Here is a 27,014-nt window from a genome sequence, read left to right as displayed (position 1 = left end):
AAAGTCTGAAAGTACACACTCCACAAAAGACCTACAAAAAAGGATTTGGGGAGGTGGATTGTCAGAAAGTAGTTGTGAGAACCATTAACAAAACCAAGTTCAAATTCTGTCTAAGTGGATTATTCTAAAGCTACACGCCACGGTGCAACAGTTACATCCTAACACATAAAGCGAGATCAATTCACACCCAAGAATCTCGTCTCCACTTCATTAAGTCTTCATTTGTTGGATTCATAAACTGGAGATCTTTAATTGCTCCGTTTGATAAGATCTTTCCCCAGTCATAAGATTAAGCGATCACATTTTTTCCGTGATGAAGTTGGAAATGTTGAGGTGGTTTGTAAAAGCTTAATTTCAGAAGCAGGCTCTCGGTTGTTAACAGACTCTCCCTGTTGGGTTTAGCAAAGCAAACTTCCTATGAACCAATATACAGTATGTCATTTTTTTAATTGCTTCTTTGGTAAGAGAATCTATCTCGAGCATATACCAAGAATACCAATCTGCCCAAGCACGACAAACCGTTACAAAGAACCAGAAGGAACAACAAGGATCTCTCACTGAACTTCTTGATCTTTAAAGAAATTCCAAAAACACTCGAATTAGCCCAGCACTTGATAAAGTTGATTTTCAGTGACGCAGACATCCAATCAATTTGGTATGGTTTGTTATCCACTTCAGTCAATTCTCACAATTTAGATGTTGTCAGAAGATTACTTGACCACAAGAACAGAAGGAAATGTTCAGAAGTTGAGGCAGGCAAACAAATCATGCAAGGAAAGCGTTCCTGAGGGTCAAGGCATTTCTCTGCATGTGTACATGCCATTTTGTTCAGAAAATTAATTTGTTAGCAAGAGTCAAGACCTTAAAACTAATAATAAAAAACTATTTTTCCAGTTCCCCTTTCATATGAAAGCACGAAAATGTTGATAATTAAATGGATAAGGCCTACAAAATGCACAACAAGTTGTTCCAAGAAACACATGCGGAGTGTACATACGCAGGTGTGAAAACAGCAAGTGAATTCTGAACCCCTTAAATAGACCCCACACCTCAATGAAGAAGAGAAAGACCCCTCTGAACAAACAAATGACTGTCTGCCATTTTGTGCCTATTAACAGAGAGTCTCCGGAAAGTCTGACAATCTGCGGAATAGCGTCTCAGCAAAGGTTACACTTAGAAATTTACCTCAAAGGTTGTTTTTACAAATATCAAGCCCATACTGTAGATCTTATTAGAATTTTTCTGATAAGCCTGGCTTTTTAAAGAGCCATATAGTTCGTCTCAGAACCCTGTTGACTTCACACATTACTAACACATTATACTCCCATACAGAGTAAGTGATAACTGTTAATACTTACATTGCACATTATTACATGGACAGTCTTTTCCAGAATAAAGCGAGAACACATGTTGGACAAAAACTGACAATGCCGCTTGAAATTTTCAGAACTGCTCAATTATTAAGTAGTGTTCCAAGTTTCAATTCTGCTTACCACTGAAAATAATTTTGACTTATCCTTCAGTTTTAAGATATTCAAGTAAATAAATGAATGAACTTAAAGGGTTTAAAAACAGAAACATGCATCTTGCATTTCAATTAGAATACTTGAAATGTCTTAGTTCCTTCTTTAAAAATGTGTATTTTAAAAAATCTAGTTATTAGATATAGATGGGATTTCTTGAAATGTTTTATCACTATAAATACTTTAGCATTAAATGTGCAACAATACAAAATAGTTACAGAACTAACCAGCTTTACAGTTCTTGACAGAAATTAAAACCTTAAATTATTTTACGATTATTATTTCACATTGACGCACAGTATGTATTTCAATCAGTGTGTTTTTTTGAATATTCTATATCCCTTTAAAGAACTTTTTATTACCACATAAAGAGTTTTCTTCATAAGTGGAACATAAATCAGTGAAAATCAGCATAACGCCAACCAATCTTAACATTAAACTGTATCAAGCGTGCTGCATTAAGCGAGGCCACCAATGAAACCCGACGAATGCATTCACATTTCATGCGCTCCTCTGAGACCTGCTGTGAAAATATAATAAAAGTTTAGTTCAGGTAAGTTTGAAATCAGGTTCAGATAAAACTCTTCAGCAGGCAGTGCGACTCCCTGACCTCAGATCTTTGAACAAACACGAACAGCGCTGGGAGACAAACGACAGCCTTCTGTCAACTCGGCACTGACGAAGCAGTAGACCACACAGGTAGGCAGGGGCAAGAGAGAGCAAATGAATGAAAGCAAGAGGAAAACATAGACCCGCCACCTCAATCTTCACTTTAAACAGTAAACCCAGGGTTCCATCCATCAGCGTAACAGCAGATAGGCGTGTAAGAGAGCAAGAGGACAGAACAACCTAAACATAATAGCGCAAACAAACGTCAAGCCTACATTAGCATGTACGCCCTTAGAGGAAAAGTCCGGAACGTGGAAAGTAACTGAAGTTGACTTTTTACTGCACTGTATGAATTCTCTAATAAATGAGATGAAAAGCCTGGAAGCATGTACAGATTTATGAGCAAAGTGTGGCTTTCGGCTCATTGGTCAAAAAAGACTTCTTATGCCTTCAAGCTAAGGAATCAGAAATTTGGTGAATCATCTCCACGTACAAATTATTCACGGTTATTAAAAATTGCAGATGATAAAAAATCTACTAAGATAAAGTGTTCTTGATTATTCATTTATTGGTAGTGAGTTTATCTGAAGTTCAGATTCTGAAAAATGCCTTTGGAAGTATTCTGCACTCCAAGACACTGTGACATGCAGATGAAATCATCGTCTTGGAATTGCCTTGGTTCTATTTGTGATTTTTGTCAAAATTGAGTTATCACATATTCCTGTTCTGTGACAACTTATTTACATTATGTGATGTTTTTTTCTTTACATTGTGTACATTTTGAGGCTTTCTTTAGAAAACAAAAAGGTTTTATCTACAAAGTCAAATGGAATGCAAAAACTTTGCTCAGAACGCAGATAGAACCTTATAATTCCAAGACAACGAAATGTTAAACAGTGTCGTCAGCCATTCACTAGGGGTATCAAAATATACCAATATTAAGAATAACCATGATATTAAAAACCACAATTATCAATGCCATGTTAATTCTACACATATGACAATAAAATAAGTAATGATTCGCCTGTTGAGTCACAATGAGTAAAACCTCTCTCTATGCCTTACACTTGTATTTAGAGTATGACTCATTGACCAAAAGTGAAAACACAAAATAAACTAAAGTAAAAATAAATAAATACGACTGATAACATTATTACTTTCAATAAAAAGAGATCAATAGACAGAATAATAATAGTAATGATAATCGTGTAGTGAAACATTTATATTGTGACAGCCCTATATACGTAACTGGTCCAGTAAAAATATAAGTTTATCTACCAAGATAAACAAGAAAAAATATCCTGTACAGTCAGATGGCTATTATAGCAATAGATAGTATCACCCTTAAGGGGTCTACGTTGTGATAATGACCAGAATATACTTTATCGTGCTCATTACATGGCTAATAGCCAAATAAATACTGTAAACACATGGTGAACGCAAATGAATTAGGGTGGAAATAATTTACTACTGTATGTGAGTGAAAAGAGACCACATGATACAGGCATGAAGGTATAGTAGCCTAGCACATGAGCTTTCAGAGGTCATTACATTAGTAATGTAATGTACAAAAATACCACAATTAGTTTATTCTATTGTGATTAGCTTCAGAGTTTGGGACCGGAAGGCAATGGGTTTGATTCCCAGAGCACATGCATACTCATAAAACATTTTGCTTGGATATGAAAAAGTGGAAGATACTGTACAAGACAAATTACTTGTGGATGGAACCTCAATTTCTGCAGCCATTACCTCTCAGACGCATGACATTTTACATTTGAGGATGCCGAACACACACTGAGAGCGCTCGCATAGCCTACTATGAACAAAATAACCAAGAATATACGGTTTAATCAACTCATATTCATCCCCTGGTATTTCTGCCTTAATTACCTCCAAAAACCAGAGCAGCCAAGACTTCTTTCAAAGACTGGATTACTTGAAGGTTTCTTAAAGTGCATGAATGATGAAGTCAGTGGCAAATGTTCTTTTCAGCACAGGTTGTCATGGGATCAGTCAAATATGTAAAAAAATCTGTAAAGACACAAATGGATCCGTCAAACTGTCAAAAAAGTTGTGAAATGGTCAAAATGACCTTGACTCATCCAATTACACGGGTTCCCGTGTGCACATCCAGCCAAATTCTGCCCAGCACGGAACAAGTCACTTAACTGCAACCCGGCATTACACCGCACATTTATAAAACATCCATCAAATAACTGCATATACGGACACGAGGTTGCACATTTCCGTGCCATCTCCAAAGTCAAACACAAGCCAGAGGACCACAACCACGGTCACTTCCCCCATCTATAGATAGACATGAGGCATCGGTTACCTCCAAGATTAGAGGAGAAAGACAGAGCAGGTCATTTTATTTTGGGAACCTGAGGGGGGGAATAAAAGTGATCTGGTTTACGGCCAAAGCTCCCCACCACGTGTGCATCCCCGGAGAGGTTGACGCCGGCCAGCCGGTTCACATCACCTTTTCTGAAGGACCTGCGGATGCTGTGGTCACAACTACGGCCTATTTCCAGCTCTGGAGCTGCGTGATTATAGCAATGATCCCTTCCGCCATCCCTAAAGCCTAGAAGGGGCAGTATTCATGTGGCGCCGTCGGGCAACGAGACATGCACTTAATCCTCTTCTGTGCTTCATGGAAACAGCAACAGAAAACACACCGGGGTCTGGAGATAGAAACACAGGCACAAAATGTCCATAGAGGGACTGAAACCTTTTGTGCAGGTCGTGTTACTGGTGCTTAAAGGTTCAGAGTATGATATTTAGTGAAATCTAGCGGTGAGGTTGTGAATTGCAACCAACGGCTCACTCCACCCATCGCCTCTCCGTTTTGAAGCACCACGGTGGCTGACACAGAACTAAGATGACTTCACATTTTCGTTTCTTTGCCGAAGGAGATAACTTATTTACGAAACGCGCTCTGCAGAGCAGTTTGTCCGTTTAGGGCTACTGTAGAAACAACATGGAGAATTCCATGTAAGGGGACCCGTGGTGTATGTAGATAGAAATAGCTCATTCTAAGGTAATAAAAAAAACGCTTATATTGCATTTCTGTCAATAGAGCCTCCACATGACATATATGAATGACGTCAACAGACTATTTCCAATAGATGATTTTATTATCTTGGTGGAACACCTGATGCCGATTGGCTCCAACATCAGCATTGTGGGTTGTAAATGTGGAGAACCGAACATGTGGTTTTTTTAACATGCGGTCCAATAGAAGCAGCAGGTCTGTGAGATGCTGATGCAGCTTCTAGAGGTCAAAACTCTTATAACAATACATCACTGCCTGCACGACCACAGACGCAAGACAGCAGGGCAGGCTTGTGGCTTACCACTCTAAAAGCACTATTATACTGAGGATTTATGTGACCATTAGGTCCGTTTGGATGAGGATTCATGCTTCTAGGTGAAAGGGAAACGTAGATTAGACTCAAGATGACAGATGTGAGAGCTTTGTCGTTGTACATCAAGTACATCAAGATGCAAAGTTTAGTTGCCTCTTTTTAACAGTAAGGAAGAATATTAAATGCGCAGGTACATCGAGAAAAGCTTGACATGTCTTTACTTTATACATTCTCAACTTTTTACAGTACAGGAAAGGCAAAAGCATTGCAACTCGGTTAATATCTGTTTCTGAACCTCAACTGGCAGAGCAATTCCAAGGTCATGCATGGGTTTGAATATAAGGGAACAGACAAAGTTATAAAATGTAGGGATAGTTTACCCAAAACAGAAAATTCCTTCATCATTTATTTACCCTTATGTCATTCCAAACCTCTATGACTTTCTTCTTTCTGAAGAACTCAGATGATGATATTTTGAATAATGTTGATAACTAAATAACATTGGCTCCATTGTGAGGAGACATTTCTGAAAAAACGTATGTTCTTTTGTGGAATTACATAAAGTGTTGAACAAAATGAGCGTGAACAATCGATAACAGAATTGTTATTTTTGGGTGAACTATCCCTTTAAAGGTTCAGTGTGTACATTTTTGGAGGATCTATTGACAGAAATGCAATGGAATATACATAACTATGTCTACAGAGGTGTATAAAGACCTTACATAAAGAAACTTTTTTGTTTTTATCTACAAACACCGCTGGTCACCTTACATGGAATTCGCCAAGTTGTTTCTACATTAGCCCTAAACAGACAAACTGCTCTATAGAGCGCATTTCGTAAATACGTTCTCTTTCGGCAAAGAAGCGGAAATGTGACGACATCTTAGTGTCATGTCAGCCACCAGTGTTTCAAAAGGGAGGGGGGAAGGGCGGAGTGAGCCATTGGTTGCAATTCGCAACCTCACCACTAGATGCCGCTAAATTTCATACTTTAAATCATTAAGTTGTATACCAATTTAAAGTTATGGTAGCTTCAATATTTACCATATATTGTGTGCATTAGTCTTGGATGTGGTTCTAGTGTTGTTCTGGAAATAAGATGACTTATGAAACACAATGACTTATGAAAAACTGTACAGCTGCAGTAATAGATCATGAAATGACTCATTACATTGATCACTTGACATGATTATGAAGCTATGCTAACTAAGATAAAATTAGCCTTAGGAGACAAAAGCCACTGATGTCAAGGCTTTAAACCCACCAGTTGTCCTTCACAGTACTGCAATATGGCCAGATCCCTATAGTGCACGATCAGAGCTGGCTGAACACCAGAGATAGATTCTACAGCAGACGTTGGGCCATGGGTACCACCATCCTCCGACTTCTGATGCCCGAATGAGCTACCCGTACCGTACAGGGTCCAAAGGGCTACAGATGGTGTGGAAAGCAGGACAGGCAGCGGAGCCTAACATCACGCTCTAGAAACCTTCAATTCCGATTAGCATCAGTGATCCCATCCAACGGAGGATTACAGATTCTCTCAAGGGAGAGAGTGAAGCTTCCCTGATCAAGATGCTCTTAACGGGAATCAACACCTTGGGAAAATTCCCATTTGAAACATAGTGAAAAACTATTTCTGACAAAAACATTTTATTAACTTTTTTTATTAACTTTTTCGAAAGATTTGTATTCTTAAAAGTCGACTTTGACATTATAACATATTTTTTATAAAATAAAAAGTTAAATCAACGTTGAAATTTATGTTAATGTACTAAAGAACCAACAAAAAGATCCTGCGATTAAACTTAAAGCTTCCATGCAATGCAACTGATTCTTTACAACTATTTCTAAAACACATCTGGAGATACATTAGCACCCAAACCATTTCATTGTCTCTGTTACTAATGAGCCTATGTTTTGTTTTGTCTGGCAAACACATCCAACTCATGGTTCACACAATGTCAGTAAGTAAACAAAAGTGATGCCGTTGTTAACAAGTCACTGACTTTGAGTAATAGCTGTAAGAGATTTCAAAAAAATTCTTGGCACTGTATCTTTACTGAGTTTTCTGTAGTCCGATTCCCTCGATTGCAGGGTATTTCAAATGAGTTTCAAGATATTTCAAATGGAGTTGACATCCTGCAAGTACAACTGATTCTTAGGTCATTTTTAATTTCTAGGGCAGACTGCTCACTGTGCACTGAAATGAGAATTTGAAATATCAATAACCATTTTGCAATATACTTTACATAACTTTGCCAAGAAACTAAGAAGGGATTGATTGTCTTTTGAATTTCAACAAAATCAAACCTCAGGAGTGACAAAAATTCATGCAACAGCAATGTGAAAGACTGACAGCATGACAAGATATGAAAACTGTGATAAAAATCCAGGTTATCACATATATATTTTTAACTTTTCCTAAATACATGTCCAAACATTACTGTTGTATTGCTTAAAAGTGAATATTTGGTGAGTATTTGCAAGAGTTTGCAGTATTTGAGTGAGCATCTTTCCTGTTATTTTGACCTGTTTCTCCAGTTTTCATTTTCTGCAAATAAATGCAATAGAAACAATACTTTTATTTGAAATTTGGGAGAAATATTGTTAGTAGTTTACAGAATGAGACAAAAATGATCATTTTAACTAAACACATACCTATAAATAGAAAATGTAGAAAAAATGAAAGTATATAAAAATAATAATAAATAATTACAAAATCACCATAGGTATTCCATAATTATTACATTCCACATTCTCATTTGATCCTCATTTTATAAGAATTCTTTGGGGCACCAAAAATGGTTCTATGTTATCGCTGTGAAACTTTACTTAAAATGTTAACATCTGTCCTATTTTTTCTTGTCCATTGATAATGAAATAAGCAACAATATCTGATGTATAAACAAATGATTTGTCAAATCTTCCTCATGAATAGGTTAATCCTGTTCACAGAAGTGTTATGAATTGAATCATTCATAAATCAGAGTGATTCAGTTTAGTCAATTTAGTTCTCTTTAACTTGACAATTCAATGATACAGTCTCCGATATTAGCACCTCATTTGAGTGGAAGATTATTAGTAGGGCTGTCACGATAAACCGACGATAAATATCACGTGATTTATGCACAGCTTTTGCGTGACGTACGGGAAAATGCTGCTGCATCCGAAAGCCAGAGGGCGCTCTCGTGCGGAAACTCCAATTACGCACTGCAGAAGAAGAATCTAGGAAATGCCTATATACATCTTTTTATCACTGTTACTCAAGCCTCATCAGGTATTTTTATGATAATAAAGTATATTTATAATGATCATGTTTGACGGGTGTTGCTTTTTCAAGTGCACATTATAAGCGACTCAAACTCGCACTGCTTTTAGATCGAGCAGCATTTCCTACTGATCCCAGAGCCGTGCGTCACAGACAAGCTACGCATTAAAAAAATATAGACACATTGCATATCGCAGCCAGCTTGATTTCAATAGGATTTAGTGGTATCGCGATAAATTATCGTGCAGCCCTAATTATTAGTGAACAATGAGTTCAATTTTGGTCTGCTCTTCACACAAAACTAGTTTCAGAAAACATTTCTGTTCGGTGTGGTCCAGAAACTATTCACCACACCTTTAATGTATACTGAATGTATATGAGTAAAGCAGAACCACGCAACCGTGAACCAATGAACAGACACCTGCTGACAGCTGAAAAACATTGGAAAGGCCACTAGCACATATAATATCTTCTGCATGCATTGACACATCACTCAAAATGTTGAAGAACAGCGTTTCAGATCTGATACGACAGTTCACCTCAAACTTCACAGGAAAGTGTGCACGAGGAAAAATATTCAAGCTTTCTCCACCACAATACCATCTTTCCTAAATCATTCTCCGGAGGCACAGACCCTCACAAAATATGATTTATAGCCAAAGAATAACATCCCCACAACCCACCGGCTATGGATTACAATATCTGCCTCCCATGTGCAAAAATCATCATCTATGTCATGAAAAATTAAGCCAGTTAGACGGGGAAAAGTGTTTCAGCCAAACTCTCACCTCTCTTTGATTGTTTGACTCGTGGCTGGAAGTCTAATTTCACGCAGCAGACTCTCCGCCATAAAACGGCTTCAGTGTGGGGCTTAACCAAGAGGCTCAAAAAGCAGACCCTTCGAGTTTAATGACATCAGTCATTTCATTTTTTCAGACATACACCTCGGATACAAGGACTCGCACACGGGTCTTTCTTTATTGTAGAAGCACTGGATGATTTGTGTCTGACTGGAGCTAAGGCTGGGCAATCAATTGAAAAATTATATCATCTATATTACTTTGTTGGCTATATAAAATTAATGTAGTGTGGTTTTTATTTAGCTATTAAGCTTCTTACATGGCAATGGAGTAGATTGAACGTTTTGTAAGAGTGAATGAGATAAAAGTGATGTTTTAAAGGGCTATTTTTAGCCTCATGAGAATTGCAAAAAAAATGATTATGTTCAATTAATTTATTCTTATTTATTTCACTAATTTATTCGTTTTATTTAGAAAAATATTTAGCAAAAACTCTCTCTGTGTCTGTCCATTTAAAAATGTAATAAAAATGTTAATCCATATGAATTTATTTTAGAAAAGGCAAAATGTTAAATGCCATCATGCTAAATGAATAAATGTAATGTAAATATATAAACTATTATTAAAAGACTGAAAAAAACAATACAATATAATGTAGGTATATTGTCCAGTCTTAGTGCTGGAAGCCTCAAGCTGTTTTCAAACCCAACATCCTCATCATTAGAAATCAGACACCGGGTGCTGCCTGCCCACAGAGGTGCTATATTTTTAATGCCCTACAGATCATCTGCCCACATTGACCTTCAATAGAAAGCAAAACATCTCCTAGCTAATCTCTGCTATACCACATCACCACATTAAGAAACATGTGGCCTATTTACACCTGAGTGCATATCTAACCTTTGGCTGCAAGCCTGAAATGTTACAGTTTGCAGAAAATATTGCTTAAAATTATACATGGACTTTGGACTTTACAGAGAACTGCAGTGCATGTGAGTATAACCAGTCATGGCTATTTGCGGTTTATGGAAATAGCCTCACAAATAATCAGAGGGTGGGAGAAAGAGAGAGAGAGAGAGAAAGAAAGAAAGAAAGAGAGTGAGAGGCAAAAGCGTTTGTAGGTTTAGTTAAGGCTGGAATACACTCCACGTCTTTTAAAATCTTAACAGATTAAAAAAAACTAGACATCACACACTTGCAGACTTTTTGAAAGTTTGCAGAGAAAAACAGGGCATCACACATTACGCGATAAAATCTGCAGACTAGGGCAGACTTTCTGCAACAAGTCCAGACTGAAAATCTGAGCAAAAGTCTTGTAGTGTATTCCAGCCTTTACATTAGCTATACTTTTGGATAAAAATGTCTGCTTCCTGTCGATGCTGATATCCTAGCGGTTAGCGCACTGACATGTAGTGCAACTGCACCTCCTCGAATCTCGACTCAAGGTCCTTTGCCGCTCCCGTTCCCTACTCTCCACCCCACACTTTCCTGTCAATCTCTACCACCCCGTCTAAAAGTATACTCTTTTGGGGGTGTGTGTGTGTGGGGGGGGGGGGAGGAAGGTATCTATAGACTGATTTCACTCCGCTGCCATTCTGAAATCGAAAACGAGGCAGAGGTGGGAAGAAACCCGGAAGGACAGATAGATTGCAATGGTTTGGACTACCATCGGGTGTCTGTGACATGAATAAACAAATGATGCGTTAGATTGGCTGTGTGTGCGAATGAAACCCGTTTAATGCAGAATAAACAGTCGCTAATATATGTGATGGTATGGCTTAAGTGGTCAAGTAAAACAGCTTGTGAGACATGCATCCTATGCTTAAACTGTCACATTTAAGATAAATCGTTTTAATAACTCCAGGTTGGTTGTCCAAACCCTTGCAGTCTATCTGTCTTTCTGGTTTTCTTCCCACCTCTGCCTCGATTTCAACATGGCGGCGGCGTGAAATCAGTCTATAGACGGTTCCAGCAGCAACGACATAAACACATTATGTGGGCCACACTTAACTTCCGGTAGACCTTTGCAAAGTATCAATAATTGTTGAGTAGCTTTAATTTAATTTAATATAATTAATGTACAATATAATATTAATATAAATTCATATTAAAATATATATCTTTTTTATATTATAGTCAAACACAGAATGGGAGTTAACTACGGGCCAGGTGTGTGCGTCTGATGAAACCGTCTATAAAACTATATATAACTTTGTTTTAAAAGAATAGAAGTCTACACTATGTTCTCATTTGGATAGCTGCAGTACGTGTGTGTGTGTGTGTGTGTGTGTGTGTGTGCGTTCATGTTTGTATATCCCGGTGGGGACCTAAACCTGAATACACACCAACACATGGGGACTCGTGTCACCATGGGGACCAAAATTGAGGTCCCCAGGGGCAAAAAAGCTAATAAATTGTACAGAACAATATTTTTTACAAATCTAAAAATGCAAAAAGTGTTCTATGATCTTTAGGTTTAGGGATAGGGGATAGAATATACAGTTTGTACAGTATAAAAACATTACGCCTATGGACTGTCCCCACGGGGATAGTCAACCAAAGCCTGTGCGTGTGTGTGTGTGTGTGTGTGTGCGTGTGCGTGTGTGTGCATGTATCTTATATACAGTACAGGTCTTTAAATGTCCAATTTGGTTCGCTTGGTTCCAGGATGTCTAACTCGCTGCTATTCCTGCCTCTCCACAGGTGTGTGTGTTTGTGTCTGCTTAAGCACCTGTTATCTGGAGTCTTCAGTAGCCTCTTATATCTAAAAGCACTCGCTGTTGGAGGTGAACTCGAAAAAAAACACTTCTTGATTTCTATGATTTATGGTCTCCTTGGGATTGGTGTGACCTTAAAAATATGCCCTGGAAAATATGCTGTTAGTGGGTGATCTGATGATTCATTGCTCGGGACTGTTTGGCGATATAGTCACGTCTTTAATTCAGAGTCTGATCCAGGGTCATCTGGTGACTTTAGAGGCCAGACTTTTTCATATTTAACCTCGGAGGCGCTAATTATGCCAAAGCCGCCATTGTTCAAGGTGCGTGTCGCTCAAGGTGAAGTGGCCATAATCTCTCATTTCAAATAGTGAGGGGAGGTTTAAAATTACTCCTGTGATGCCCTAGGTTAAGCGATCGTGTCAAGAAACGCAGGCACTTTTTTAACAAAAGCGTAAAGAACTGGACAGAAAAGGTCAGTTAGTTGAATTAGTGAAACACCTGCAACTCCAAGTCACATTCACAGCATTTTGCAGATTCAACAGAAAGACATATTTGATTGCGATCCATCTAAATCTTTAAGGCCAAGGAGGGTGGAACACGATTGAATTCTCTTTAAAGACTGCTGACAATGCAGAGAAAGAGAGCGAGAGAAAGAGTGAGAGACAAAGCCATCCACACGAGGAGTAATACTAAATATAGAATCTGTGAAGCAGGAAATTGTATGTCATAATGCATGTTGAAATGAATAATCAATCAGCTGGAAAGCTCTAGAACACTGTGGCATTCATCTCAAGTGAGTATTTTGAAAATATTTACAAGCAGAACAAAATGTAATTTTCTCTCATTGATAAATCACATGCATCCCATGAGCAAACATGTCAACCCCTGGAGCTCAATGTTTACTCACCGCAGAGTGAAAAACACATGGGTATTTCATTTAAATAAGAAATATACATATTTCAGAAATCCCCAGTGGTCCCTAGACATCTTAAACAAAACACACAAAAATAAATAACGATATTGCCTTTTCACAAAAAAGAAAAATCATGATTGATATCTCATACACAGTACCTATCGTTCGTCTTAAAAAGTAATAAGAATAAATTGAGAGAATATTGAGTTTGTTGCTGTCTGAAGAACAAAAAATTTGTTCTTAGAAAAGACTCAAATTCATAAAAAGACTAAATTATTTGGAGTTTGATATTCATGTAATGTTACAGCTTTACAATATTACTATATGTCAAAAAGAATTTAATTCGCTAAAAATATATCAGGGCGAGTAAAAATTGGCAATTTTTTCATTTTAGGGTGAACTATTCCTTCAAGTAACAAAAAGATCCGCTGGCATTTCCGCTGAGAGAGTTCCCTCCCCGCTCAAGTTAAAAACAAACTTCAACGTGTGAACAAGACATCTTTCATGCAGCTATTAACCAAACCGTGTCAGACAAAAAATTAAAGCTGACAAAAACTGAAAAATGACAGCCAAGTGTAGCAATTTAACAGACAACTGCACACTGTAACATAAGCTATGCTTACAGTAAAAAGAAAATGACACGATGCAGTTTGACATCAAACCGAGCGGAGATGTGGAGGGGCGAGGAAAGGCGCTCTGCCCTGGAGGTGATGAGAGAGAGGAGGTGAGTTCTCACACTGCCGGAGCGAGCAGAGCCCTTCCAATCTCACATTAAGGCTGTGATTTATTGGCTTTGTCAAGAGCAGCTGTTGCAGGGACACAATAGGACTCAAAGCAGCTTGCTAGGAGGAAGAAGTCTCTCAGCATGTAATAGAACCAAGATCACACCTTCTACCTCAGGGCTAAGACCTGGACTAGTACACCAGTTGTGGGAGGAGACAGCTCTGGTGTGCCTACAAAGACTTTGGAGGAACGCTAAAGATGTGCAGGGAGAAGACGACTTTTGACTTTAGGCGTTGAGTCTGATCCACTATACAGCTAACTTTTAGGCTAAAGTAAGCTGTATAGTGGTAAAAGTTTTAGCTAAACATGAGAAGCGACCAACCAGATATGCTGTTGAAGAGATTTATCTGGAAAACACTGACACCACGAAAAAGATCGATAAGCCAAAAATAAAGAAGGGAATATAAAGTTCTACTTGTGAATAGGTAGTTAACTTGCTGTTGGAGGGTTTGTTTGACTAAATATGAGCATTTGCAAATGATTTACTCACCCAGACTACTCCTTTTTATTCTTCAGCTGAACACAAAGTATTGTTTAAATTAAAGAGATCGCTAACCCATATATGAAAACTCTGTCATCCCAAACCTGTACAGTATGACTTACTTTCTTTTGCAGAACACAAAAGAAGATATTTTGAAGAATGTTGGTAATCGAACATAGCGTCTATATACAACAGAAGTGAATGGGTACCACCGTTGTTAGATTACCAGCATTCTTCAAAATATCTTATTTTGTGTTCTGCAGAAGAAAGAAAGTCATTCAGGTTTGAAATGTCAAAAGGGTGAGTAAATAATGACAGAATTAAAATATTTTGGGTAAACTATCACTTTAAAATATCTGTTACTTTATATGCACATTAAAGTATATACTGTATATTTGGGACCTATACTATAACTATAGGTCCCAAAATGTTAAAGCGTCAAAAAGAATACATCCTATATAAAAGTAATCCAAACAACCCTTGTGGGTTGATAAACGTCTCCTGAAATGAAATTATGTATGTGTGAGAGAAAATTATTAATATTGATCTTATCTAGCAATATTAAAATCAAAAACAAACCCATAAGAGTGCTAAATTCATATATGACGATATGTCAAAAACTAAAAATCTCATTAGTTCTCGCATGTCTTGTGAGCAGTTGCCATATGATATTTAGTCACAATATATCACTTTTTCACTCACAAACGCATCATCTCGCCTCAAAAGACATTTATCAACTCAATGTAGTCATTCAAATTACTTTTATGATGGATGTATGTGTGTTTTGGAGCTTCAATATTTTCTTACACATAACACAACATGACAGCATTTTAATAAAATTATTTCTTTGTGTTCTGAAGGAAGTCATACATCTGGGATGGCATGACGTGGGTGAGTGAATAATGAAAGAATTTCCATGTTTGGATGAACTACACCCTGAAGTATCTTTCAGAAATTTTATGGCACTAACATGGCAAACTTGACCAATTAATTTTTCCTTACTATCAATCCAAAATTTCCAGGCGGACTGGTGCACCCGACTTTCGGAAGTTGTCTGAAACCAGCCAATTAGATTGGAACTGCTGACTTCAGCCAGAACTTGTCATTTTTGAGCACCAGACAGTTAATCGACGATGAACAGACTGATGCTGAGACTAGAGGAAGTGGAGGAGAGAGAGACAGGTAAGAGTGAGATTGACGGACAGAATGTGTGACAAAGACAGTCGTGATACGTCTATCTTGGAAAAAGCACATGAACTGCAGATGCACTTACACAGAAGTCTTACACACACACATATGCACTAACAGCCGTTGCAAACGCAGCTGCAACAATGCTGTATTCCACTGCTGAGAGACATTGGAGACCCTGTCGTACTTTCAAGCTTCGACCTCTGGGAAAACAATAGCGATGGAAACTTGCTCTAGTTTCTGCTTAATTATTTGTTGGATAAACAGGGCACAGCGCTTTGAGGCATGCTGGGTGTTTAACTTTGTAAGGTCACAGCGTTCTGAGGTCACAGAGGTCTCAAGTCAAATGGAAGAGATTGATGAAGACTAGAATCTAATACTAGGCTGATATTTGATATGGGACAAGTAATCACTGTAGCTAAGAAGAGACCCCCTGACCTGCACCTTACGCAAGTCATTTAGGGGCGGGGTTATCCAAAATACATTGTACAACAGAAATAACCCATTATGGAAAATTTATTTAAATAGTAACACAGCAGTCGCAACAAACAGCAACAAACAGTTTCACTTAAAATAGCAAAAACATGTTTAGACTTTGTGATTCAAATTTGCCCTGGTTATTTTAGAGAGGTAACTCAATATATATACAGTTCTATAAACAGTTTTGCTTATTGATATCTGGTTCTGTATTCTGTAGAACAGCAAAAAAAACTAGATAGGTACATTTTCTGAAGAAAATGTGAGTGATGCTTTGTGGCAAACCGCGGAACTGTGCACTAGGGTGATAACACATTAAGCCACGAATGAATCTAACCAATCCCCATGTCTCTATGATGTTCTGATGCAGAGCTATACATATTGCTAAATGGTTGCTAGGCTAATATGTTTTGTTGCTATGGGCGTGGCTTGGCAGCTGCAATTGATAATACTCTAAGCCACGAGTGAAACGAACCATCCCTCATGTCTCTACGATGTTCTGATGCAGAGATATAGGTCTTGTTAAACGGTTGCTAAGTTAACATGTTTGTTACTATGGGCGTGGCTTCGTGACTTAACAAAGTTCCTGGGATACTGATTGGTTGCCTGAGTCAAATAATCCCACCCCCTTGTCTCTTCGACACTGTGCTGCAAAGATATCCATATGGACCTCTTATAATGGAAGTCTAGGGGATCGGTTGCTGTAAATGGTTGCTATGGGCGTGGCTTAATAGCTTCAAGATGTCCTGTGACACTGATTGGTTGCCTGAGTCAAATGAGCCCACCCCCTTGTCTCTACGAATCTGTGCTGCAAAGATATCCACCTGAACTTTTTGTAATGGGAGTCTAGGGGATCGGTTGCTAGGTTGCTGTAAATGGTTGCTATATGCGTGGCTTAACAGCTTCATGATGATCATGTGACACTGATTGGATGCCTGAGTAAAATGAGCCCACCCCCTTGTCTCTAAGTGGTTGTAGTGCGAAACTATTCAACACGGGACAGTTTTATGCCTTATATGGGCATGTTTCCTGCCCCATTATAAGTATACAGGAATTTTGGGAGGCTCTTACGCCCCAGGGGTACAACTTACACCCCATTGTGATGTATGTTCTTACAGCGCCTGATAGCCTCTTCAAATGTAGAAACCTGCATGTTTCTATGATATCCTCGCTCGGAGCTACGACCCGTCAAAGTTGGGCGCAATGTTAAATCAATGGGATTTTTTGGGTGGTTTTTCGCCCCCCTATCGAACACCCCCCACCCGATCGCTTATAAAAGTCATAGCACACCATTCCTCAATGGGCCGCTCGATTTGAGCCCTCATTCATGCTTTTTCAAAGCATCACTAATAATGAAGAAAGTTGCCAACCGAACAACACTGGCCCCCATGAACTTCTATTGTATGGACAAAAACCACTGAGACCTTTCCCAAAATGTCTTCTTTTGTGTTCCACATTCACAAGCTTTAAGCTAAATGAAGGTGAATGAATGACTAAATATTTATTTTGGGGTGAACTATCCCTTCACTAGCTTGTGGAGCTTGCAATGCTATGTCATGAGTTTGATTCCTAACACAAATGTATACCTTAAAAGCACTTTACCAAATCTAAATGAGAAATGTTGTTTGGGCAAATCGTTTTCTTTCACTTTCTTTCTCTATGACAAGTACATACACACAGCGAGTGGAACAACTTCAGGCTCTCTGCATGACACCACTTACAGGATAATGGCTCTGTTACTGATGGAGAAGAGTCCTAAAGGAAATTTCCTGACTCTTCAGTCACACTGAGAAGGATAGCGTGTGGGTGTCACACTGTCCAGACGAAGAGCGGCAGAAGAATTTTAAGACACTGAGAAAACCAAGCTGTCATTTCTCTGTGACAAATACAGTATTCATGAGGGCGCTGTGGTTCCGCACACTGAATGGCTGAGAGATTATATCAGTAGTCAATGCCTGTTTTACTTTATATTCAAATATATCCCAGCAGTTTTCTGCACTCGGCCCTGAAGGACACCAAGATCTCCACTGACAGCAAAGACACAACAAAAATAACACAAAATGAAACAAAAAAAAAGGAGTGGGTACTAGGGGCCAGTTGCATAAACTGAATAGACTAGTCTTACATGTTAGTCATCAATTTTTTTCTTCAAGACTGGTCATAACTTCTTTAAAACAGTTACATAAAAATGTAGATTGGCCTAATTGAAATCTGAAAAGTAAGACTAATTAGTCCTAGTTTATTGCTAGTCAGTGAGACTCACACTGTCTTAACTTAGTGACTGTTTATGCAACTGGCCCAGGTCGGAATCTTTCCTATGTTATGCACAGATTTCCTTTTGTACTGTACATTGAGGGCAATATACCATAAAATTGTGATCTGATAAGCCAAGCAGTTGTAAAATAGCCAACTGGATTATATGTTAATATGCCATGTTGCTATAAACCAAGGTGCCTGCTAAAGCAAGCATAAGTATTACCATTTCATATATTTAACCATCAATTTTTACCTGGTGGGTGATATGATGGGCAGATACAGATAAAGCTAAATCTAGAGATAAAATATATTGGACGGTTTATTTTGAAAAACAGTCACTGAAAACACTGCAGCAACTGCATAGCGATCACTACAAACTAAAAATATCCACTCAGAACACTGTAGTCACTGAATACCAACCACTACAAACAAAAAACAGTCACTAAAAACACTGTAGCAAATAGCAACTGCATAGAGACTACTAGAAACAAAAACATCTAGTCATAACACTGTAGTCACTACATAGCAACCACTACAAAAACGGTCACTGAAAACACTAACAACTGCAAAGTGACAACTGAGAACCACAAACAGCCACTGAAAACTGTAGCAACTGCATAGAAACCACTGAGAACAAAAAACAGCCACTGAAAACACTGTAGCAACTGCATAGAGACTACTAAACAGCTAGTCATAACACTGTAGTCACTGCATAACAACCACTACAAAAACGGACACTGAAAACACTAACAACTGCACAGTGACAACTGAGAACCACAAACAGCCACTGAAAACTGTAGCAACTGCATAGAAACCACTGAGAATAAAAAACAACCACTCAGAACACTGCAGCAACTGCATAGCAACCACTGAGAACAAAAAACAGCCACTGAAAACACTGCAGCAACTGCATAGCAACCACTGAGAACAAAAAACAGCCACTGAAAACACTGTAGCAACTGCATAGCAACCACTGAGAACAAAAAAACAACCACTCAGAACACTGTAGCAACTACAAAGTGAAAACCAGTGAAACCACTGTAGCGGCTGCAGAACAACATAGGAATTGCATAGCAACTTGCTAGCAATGACCCTGAACACCCAAACAGGCATTGCATATGCATTGTTAATGTACACAATAAAAAAATATGAAAAAATATTTTAAAACATTTAAAATCTAAACAAAACCGGGCTGGAGAAAGTTAACAGTGGTGACAGTGGTACACAACTGTTGTGCTGTATTTGCTCTGGAGTGCCTGCATACCATCACATCCTCAAATGCAGCGCTCGGCCACAGGGGGCGTACGCTTTCAACACAGGCAGATGTACTCAAACACTCCACAAAAATGTTGATAATTAGAGTTGTTTTCAGAACGCAAAGCAGAAACAAAAAGTGCTGGGCCAAAGGCTTCAGATGTGCAAATCTGGCACCCTGCCTTGGGTTCAAATGCCAGCCACAACTGCATTTTAATGAACAGCTGCTGTGCGCTCCTCTCTCAATGATCTGTGATCGAGCGTGTAGTATATGCACCTCGACAGGCTTTGCTTTCTTGTTAGACCATTAAAGTACTGCATCTCAGAAAGCAGATCCACAGAACGCCCACTTCATCAATTTCCCAGCTTTTATTTTCGGCCTCTGGCCTTTTCACACACACATGCACATACAAGTTATACTGTAACTCATTACTCACGTGAAACTTCTCCAGTGGTCAAGATCAGTTTGCATGAAAGAGGTTGAGAGAGGATGAGATGATATGCACAGATGTTTTACAGAGCGCACTCCTTTGACCAGATGGAGGTGAAAACGTGAGGTGTGACAGAAGGGTCATTAAAGAAGTAAAAAGTGCTTGATGACGGAGTGTTTAATGATGGGATAGATCGGTAACAGTAGATAGGGATCACTGAGCATGCTGTACTTAAATGTGCTGTAAATGTTTTTTATTCAACGCATAAAAATGTCCCCAACTACTTTGCTGAGATGACTAAAATAGGTGTCACTTCTCTCTCTGTAAATAGCAAAGAAAAGTGTGTCCTTATAACTGGAAGTTCTGCAAAGACAAGTCAAGGCCAAAAAGAAATGGTCTCTGCATGTAAATAACTTTGTAATACTGTTTGGATTTGCTGATATTAGGTTTGGATATAAAAACAAGGCATAAAATTACAACTAAAACTACCACAATATTTGATTGTCTTTTCAATGCCTCCAACAAACAACCCTCTCTCTCTCTCCTTGGCATCTTATGCCCAAATAATCTGCCAAAAACACTTTTTTTGTCATTTGGACAAAACTCTTTCTAAACTGTATCCCACATTGTCTTACTGGTTGTGAGCGATGGGTACAAATAATGTTCATAAGACACAAAGAAAGTGCTTGGAAAAGTAAAACTGTGTATGTTGTGTATACAGTGGATGACTGAGGTCTATATGTGACCCTGGACAACAAAGGTTTTAGGGGTCAATTTTTCGAAATTGAGATTTTTACATAATCTGAAAGCTGAATAAATAAACTTTCTATAGATATATGAGTTGTTAGAATAGGACAATATCTGGCTGAGATACAACCGTTTAAAACTCAGGAATCTGAGAGTGCAAAAAAATCAAAATATAGAGAAAATGGCCTTTGAAGTTGTTAATCAGGGGCACTGTGGCAGACCATCCACTCACAAAAATAAAGTTTTTATATATTTAAGGTAGGAAATTTACAAAATATCTTCATGGAACATGATCTTTACTTAATATCCTAATGATTTTTGGCATAAAAGAAAAATCGATAATTTTGACCCACACAATGTATTTTTGTCTTTTACTAAAAATGTTCCCGTGCTACTGAAGACTGATTTTGTGATCCAGGGTCACATATTATTCTGCAGTGCACTGTGCTTTTAAAAGCAAAGTACCAGTTTTCTCTGAGGTGGCCATCACCTATATTTATAGTCATGTCGGAACAAGCAGCGGCAAAACTCTGCAGAGTTCCCAACCACCTTCAAGGTTATAGGAGGTAGTTGCACTCTGATTCAGCCATGTTCTCTCACTCTGATCTCCCCGGAGGTAACAACTGTAAAGTCAGTTCCATCTTCATCTTCCATTAGTATTCCAATCATAACTTCATAGCATCTAAAGCCATTCCCAACACAGACCACAGAATTCCACTGCAGCTTTGCTGGATTATATCAGATCTAGGGATCCGGAATTCTGCACAAAAATGACCCTCCTGATCAGTATTTTTGTCTTGTTTTCCTGTACATATATTTCAAATTCTTGAAAGAAGATAGAAAGAGTTCATCTGCAAAAACAGATAACTCTGTTTTTAAAAATAAAAAATCATGTCTTTTTGTGCATTTCAAGTAATATCAATTAAACCGCGGTTGGGTTGGGTTGTTTTGATTAAGTAAGAATATCCAAAAAAATACAATAAAACACAATAAATTACAAAAAAAACATGGTAGCACAATAAAAGCATGACTTTTGAATGTTTTTTTAATCTGTTTATGCAAAAAAATGTGTTTTTAGAATATATATGGAATTAAAGGGACAGTTTACCCCAAAATGAAAATTCTCTCATCATTTACTCTCCCTCATGTCATTTTTAATCTGTATGACATTCTTTCTTTTGCAGAACAATGAAGATATTTTGAAGAACATTGGTAACCAAACACTGGTCCCCATTGACTTCAATTGTACTGTATGGACACAAAACCTACAGAGACATCATACAGAGACATTTCTTAAAATATCTTTTGTTTTCTGCAGAAAAAAAGGTCATTCAAGTTTGGAATGACATAAGAATTAACACATCATTTGTAAATTATGAAAGAATTTTCATTTTTTTATTATCATGGTAATCATTAGTGATTTGGTCTTCTTTGGGTTTTACACAAAAAGAAACAATTATTGTTTTGCCAGAAAAACAATCTTGTTTTAGGGGTGATTAGACATTTCTATTGAATAACAGCACAGGGTTCTTGGTTTATTACTCCTTTAGTCATTTTAAAGTGAGACAAACATCTGCACACAACTGATTACAACGTATTCCTATACATCCATAAATTCAGGGTCATTTCTTTTCACCCATTACCTGTGTGAGACTGTTTTCCTGTTACCAGGGAATTAAAGGTGTAAATTATTGCAGAACTGCTCAAACTCATCTGTGCTGAACTAACACACCTGTCTCTGCCATCCTGAACAGACGGATAACAGACGGATGGCATGCGACTAAATTGATGATGTTGAAATGCACCTGTGGCAGGAAACAGCACATCACCGATTGCTTTAATTTAAATTCAAACCACTTTTTGGTCTATTTTGTACGTTTTTTGAAGTTCTGAGATGGTCTGGGACAACAGGTTCTAGACTAATGTCTTGGTCATCACCACAGAGGTATGAGAAACATTTGCAGATGAGCAAGGGAACTCAGGGATTTATGGCTAAAGCATGAGGCCCATTACCAATGCAGAGACAATTTGCAATTTAATATCACAGGTGTGACTGCGTGGGGGGATACATCATTTTACAGAGAGTGAAAGTCATCAATCACCGCTCTATGTTCTCACCGCTGTTTGAAATGCTACATGGAGCCCGGGTCTGCGCCTGACGCCTGCTCTGAATGATAAACGCACACAAAACATGCACTGCACAGAAAATTATTCTTGTGGCATGTGAAGGAACGAGAAAAAGATCGATTTAAAACCTCTTTGATCATTTAAAATCCCGCCGATGGTAGAACAAAGATTTGGTCATTTTGATTACTAGTGTACAAGACAGATAAATCCATGTACACAGAGGACGAGAAGAGAGAGAGGGAGAGTTGTAAATGATACAATTATAATATAAATTTCAAAATACAAAACAAAATTACTGCACCAGTGGGACTTCAACCCGCACGCCTACTCCATCGTACCGCCAACCACCCACATCATAATTATTCAGCAGGCCATGTTTCAAAGCGAATTAAATCTATCAAGAGCAAATTAGGCTTGGTAAGAAGTAGACGGCAGGAGATCGAAACCCTATAATAGAGGAACGCAAGCGATGACCCACCAGTAAGAGAACAGCTGATGTGCCTCCTTTCATAAGTGCTCTAAAAAAGCTTCGATCACCTGTGGTTGATGACGTCATCAAGCGGGCCTGAATTGAACCATTCAATCACACTCAATTTAGTGAAGGGTGGTGAACGTGCTTGAGTTTAAGTGCCAAACCTCTGAATTAAATCCTTTAAATGATTATACAAACACGCATTCTATAATGGTTTAAACATGTTAGATGAATAGACTCTTAACCAAGAGATCTGGAATAACATAAACATGTAATGAGGGAAAAGGAGACTGTAGACTTCGGTTTCTTTTCACTTTGTGGATAAGTGCAGACATGGACGTGTTTGTTCAGGATTTTTTTTTAAAACAAATTAAGCTACGAAATACAAAGGTAATAAAAATATTGAGTTTTAAAAAAGTAAGATTCTGCACATTTAATGTGATCTAGATTACTAATGTATAAAGAAATTTGTCATATTGACGTCAATTCATTTTTAATATTGTATAATTTGTCATTTTTAATAATAATTATAATAATTATAAAAATATATAGTGGTCTTAACCACTTATTTTTGCACTTTAGTAAGGCGGCTGTGACTATTTCCTTATATTTCTAATACATCTAACTGTTGTCTCTCTGAAATCATTCAACAAATTTCCACTAAAGCCTATGAAAAGACTCCACAGTAACTCCCCATCATGACGGAGATCAAAGCTAGAGAAATTTAGTAAGCTATGTCAAGGCAATTGACACATCCAGATATATTAATGTTCATATCAGGCCTCCTCAAGACCTCAAATTCCCACCCATAACAAATGTATTTCTTACAGCTGTTTAATTGATTCTGCTAAATCGTTGCAGTGCCTAAAACATCAGAGCACCTTCTGCTCAAAACTAAGTTCAAAAGCTCTCAGCAGACGTCAATTGAATGCGTAAATCCAAACCAGAGCGAAAATGTGTTTCAAGTTTTTCCTTGCCTATATACACATACATACATACTATATACTGTATATACAGTACACATACACACATATACACAGATATATATATATATATACTGTATATACAGTACACATACACACATATACACAGATACATATATATATAGTGTATATACAGTACACATACAGACATATACACAGATACATACAGTATATATATATACATATACATAAGTTGCTTTTTGGTTAGTTTTTGCTAAGTTTGCTGTATCACTGTTTTAACTACATCATAGTTTTTCCATCGCATTATTTTTGCAATACTGTAATTATACAAAGAACAGATAATTACTCTAATTATTTAATTGTGTACACCCTAGTCTAACAACACCTCCAACTAAATAATTAACACTGAAATAATGAGTTCAAGGATGTGCAAAAAAAAGGTGCGAGGCCTCTCAAAGACCTCGCACACCTTATGTTTATGCCGCAATAAAAGTTCGACTTGTGAAAAAGGGTGGGCGACATGCGTTGCAAACCGCTCGTATGGCAATGTCTCTTCACCTCATGCGAGGTAGAAAAATGATGGCGACCTTTGCCTACACTGACAAAAAATACCAAACGCAAGATTGTATACTAGCAATCTGTATGAAAAAAACTGAAGGATGGAGACAGACATTTCAAGTGAAAGTACAAAATGGAATATGACATTTCCTTGAGCATTTATCATTTCTTTATCGCATTTTTAATTCCAAATCCATTTTAATTAAATTCGTCATGGCTATATCTATGCAAACGGCACGGGGAGAGCAGTGCAGTTGGTTCACTTGAGGTAAAACAGTCATGGTTGAAGTGATTTAAAATGTGAATCCGGAGGTAGAAGGACCGCAGCTCGTCTGAGGAGATGCGAAATGACAGTTTACAGTGATTGGACACGCAGTTCACTCGATCAGGCTGTTTGCCTTGTGTCAAGATTTCTCTCGCTCGCCTTAATGTGTACTACTTCAACCCAGAAGCCCTTTCCAGGGAGGTGAACATGTTTGATTTCATTCTATACCTGTTTGATGGTTTCTCTTCATGATTGTGCTCTTTCTTGGAACACTTACGGCGAGTGAAATCTTCTTGAGATTGCAGTTATAAATGCTATTTTTGCAAGATACAAGCAGAATATTTTCAGATTTAAACTCAAATCTCACATTTAATTCCTTTCTAGCATATTCCTTTTAGGAATATTTGATTCTGTGTTAATGACTCTGTAGTAAATGACTACACACAAAAATTTGGACATGAATTCAGGGTCAACGGTGCCACTATATTGGGGTGGGCAAGACAGCCCTAAAAACAAATTCAAGTCAATGGATGTGCTACGTTTTTTCTAGATAAAAAGCACAATGACATTTCCATTTCTCAACCAATTTCAATGGTTTATAATCTACCTAGAATACAAAAATGTTCTGTCACTATTTAATTATCGTCAGAAAATTATTTTTTGTCATAAGGAATTTAAGGACTCAAACCTGTTATTGTGCTCATTTCCCCTAAAAACTTGTATGTTTCATATGTATGTTTACAGGTTATTCTTCCTCTGCCCAATATGGTGGCGCAACTAAAACATTGCTAATTCTGCTGAAATAAAATTGTAACTTCTAGAAAGTAAAATTTAAGTAATCATAAGTCCCAGGTAAAAAAAAAGTGCACCAAGCCCTGATAGCACACATACTGTACATCTGGTTTACGTCTATTTGACGTCTGCATTTACATCTGCAAGACATCTACAATACATCGTTTGCTCATCTGCAATACGTCTCAGAGATGTCTGCTGTCAGACGTCATATAGACATCTAGAAGATGTCTGTAAGATGTTTATGATTTAGAATGGATGTACAACAGCTCTTTCTAAGATGTTTAGCAGATGTTTTTAAGCATCAGATCTCCAGATCTTTAGCAGACGTATTACAGACGTTCAGACGTCTCCGAGACGTATTGCAGATGAGCAAACTATGTATTTAAGATGTCTTGCAGATGTCAAATAGACGTAAACCAGATGGATTGTGCTATCTGGGAGTACACTTCCATAATGTACTTAACGTGCTCTATTGTCACACATTAAGTGTGTACTTAATATACAAAGAATATAGTTTATATAGTCATATACAGTATAGTTTGAATATACTTCTATAATACTTCTGTACTTCAAAATAGTACAATTGAGTACACTTAGATCTTCTTTAGTTTATCTTAAGAAGTATTAGAAACTCATTTTTGTACATTAAGTACAAAATTAGTGTGTAAAAATACAGCACTTTAAGTACATTTCAGTGTTTTTAGTGCACTTTTTGCAGTAAGTCATGCAGAGTGAGGTTGTGTTATGTATTTCAAGAACCGGCCCTGGGGTTTTCATTTATTTATTACCCTCGAAAGCAACCGTCCAGTTTACAAACACGCTACACTATTAACATGCAAATCATATGCAGTGTTTCATGCACCAGGGATGAATGTAATAGAAGTTCAGCCTCAATAAAGGTGAAGTGTGTACTTTCTGCATCACTAGTATTTACAAACTGATTTCTTGAGCACATCGGCCAGACAAATGTTGGGTCTTGTTTGAAACATTATAAGCAAGTGAAATTATTGACTGAATAGAAGAGAACAT

General features: G+C 37.7%; 2 protein-coding genes across 6 annotated transcripts in view; one reads left to right on the top strand and one right to left on the bottom strand.

Moving 5' to 3' along the window:
- Positions 1 to 15,350, top strand: part of ttc38 (tetratricopeptide repeat domain 38) — a 114,043-nt gene extending 98,693 nt beyond the window's left edge. Inside the window, exon 16 of the transcript XR_008963991.1 lies at positions 15,332 to 15,350. The gene's annotated coding sequence lies outside the window, so the exon portion shown is untranslated. The remainder of the gene's footprint in view (positions 1 to 15,331) is intronic.
- The window catches only part of tspan9a (tetraspanin 9a), a 169,030-nt gene that overhangs the window by 79,663 nt on the left and 62,353 nt on the right, over positions 1 to 27,014 (bottom strand). The gene's annotated exons all lie outside the window — the stretch shown is intronic.

This window comes from Triplophysa rosa, linkage group LG12 (genome assembly GCF_024868665.1).
Source record: "Triplophysa rosa linkage group LG12, Trosa_1v2, whole genome shotgun sequence".
NCBI classification, from domain to species: Eukaryota; Metazoa; Chordata; class Actinopteri; order Cypriniformes; family Nemacheilidae; genus Triplophysa; species Triplophysa rosa.
This window is presented reverse-complemented; position numbering and strand designations above follow the sequence as displayed.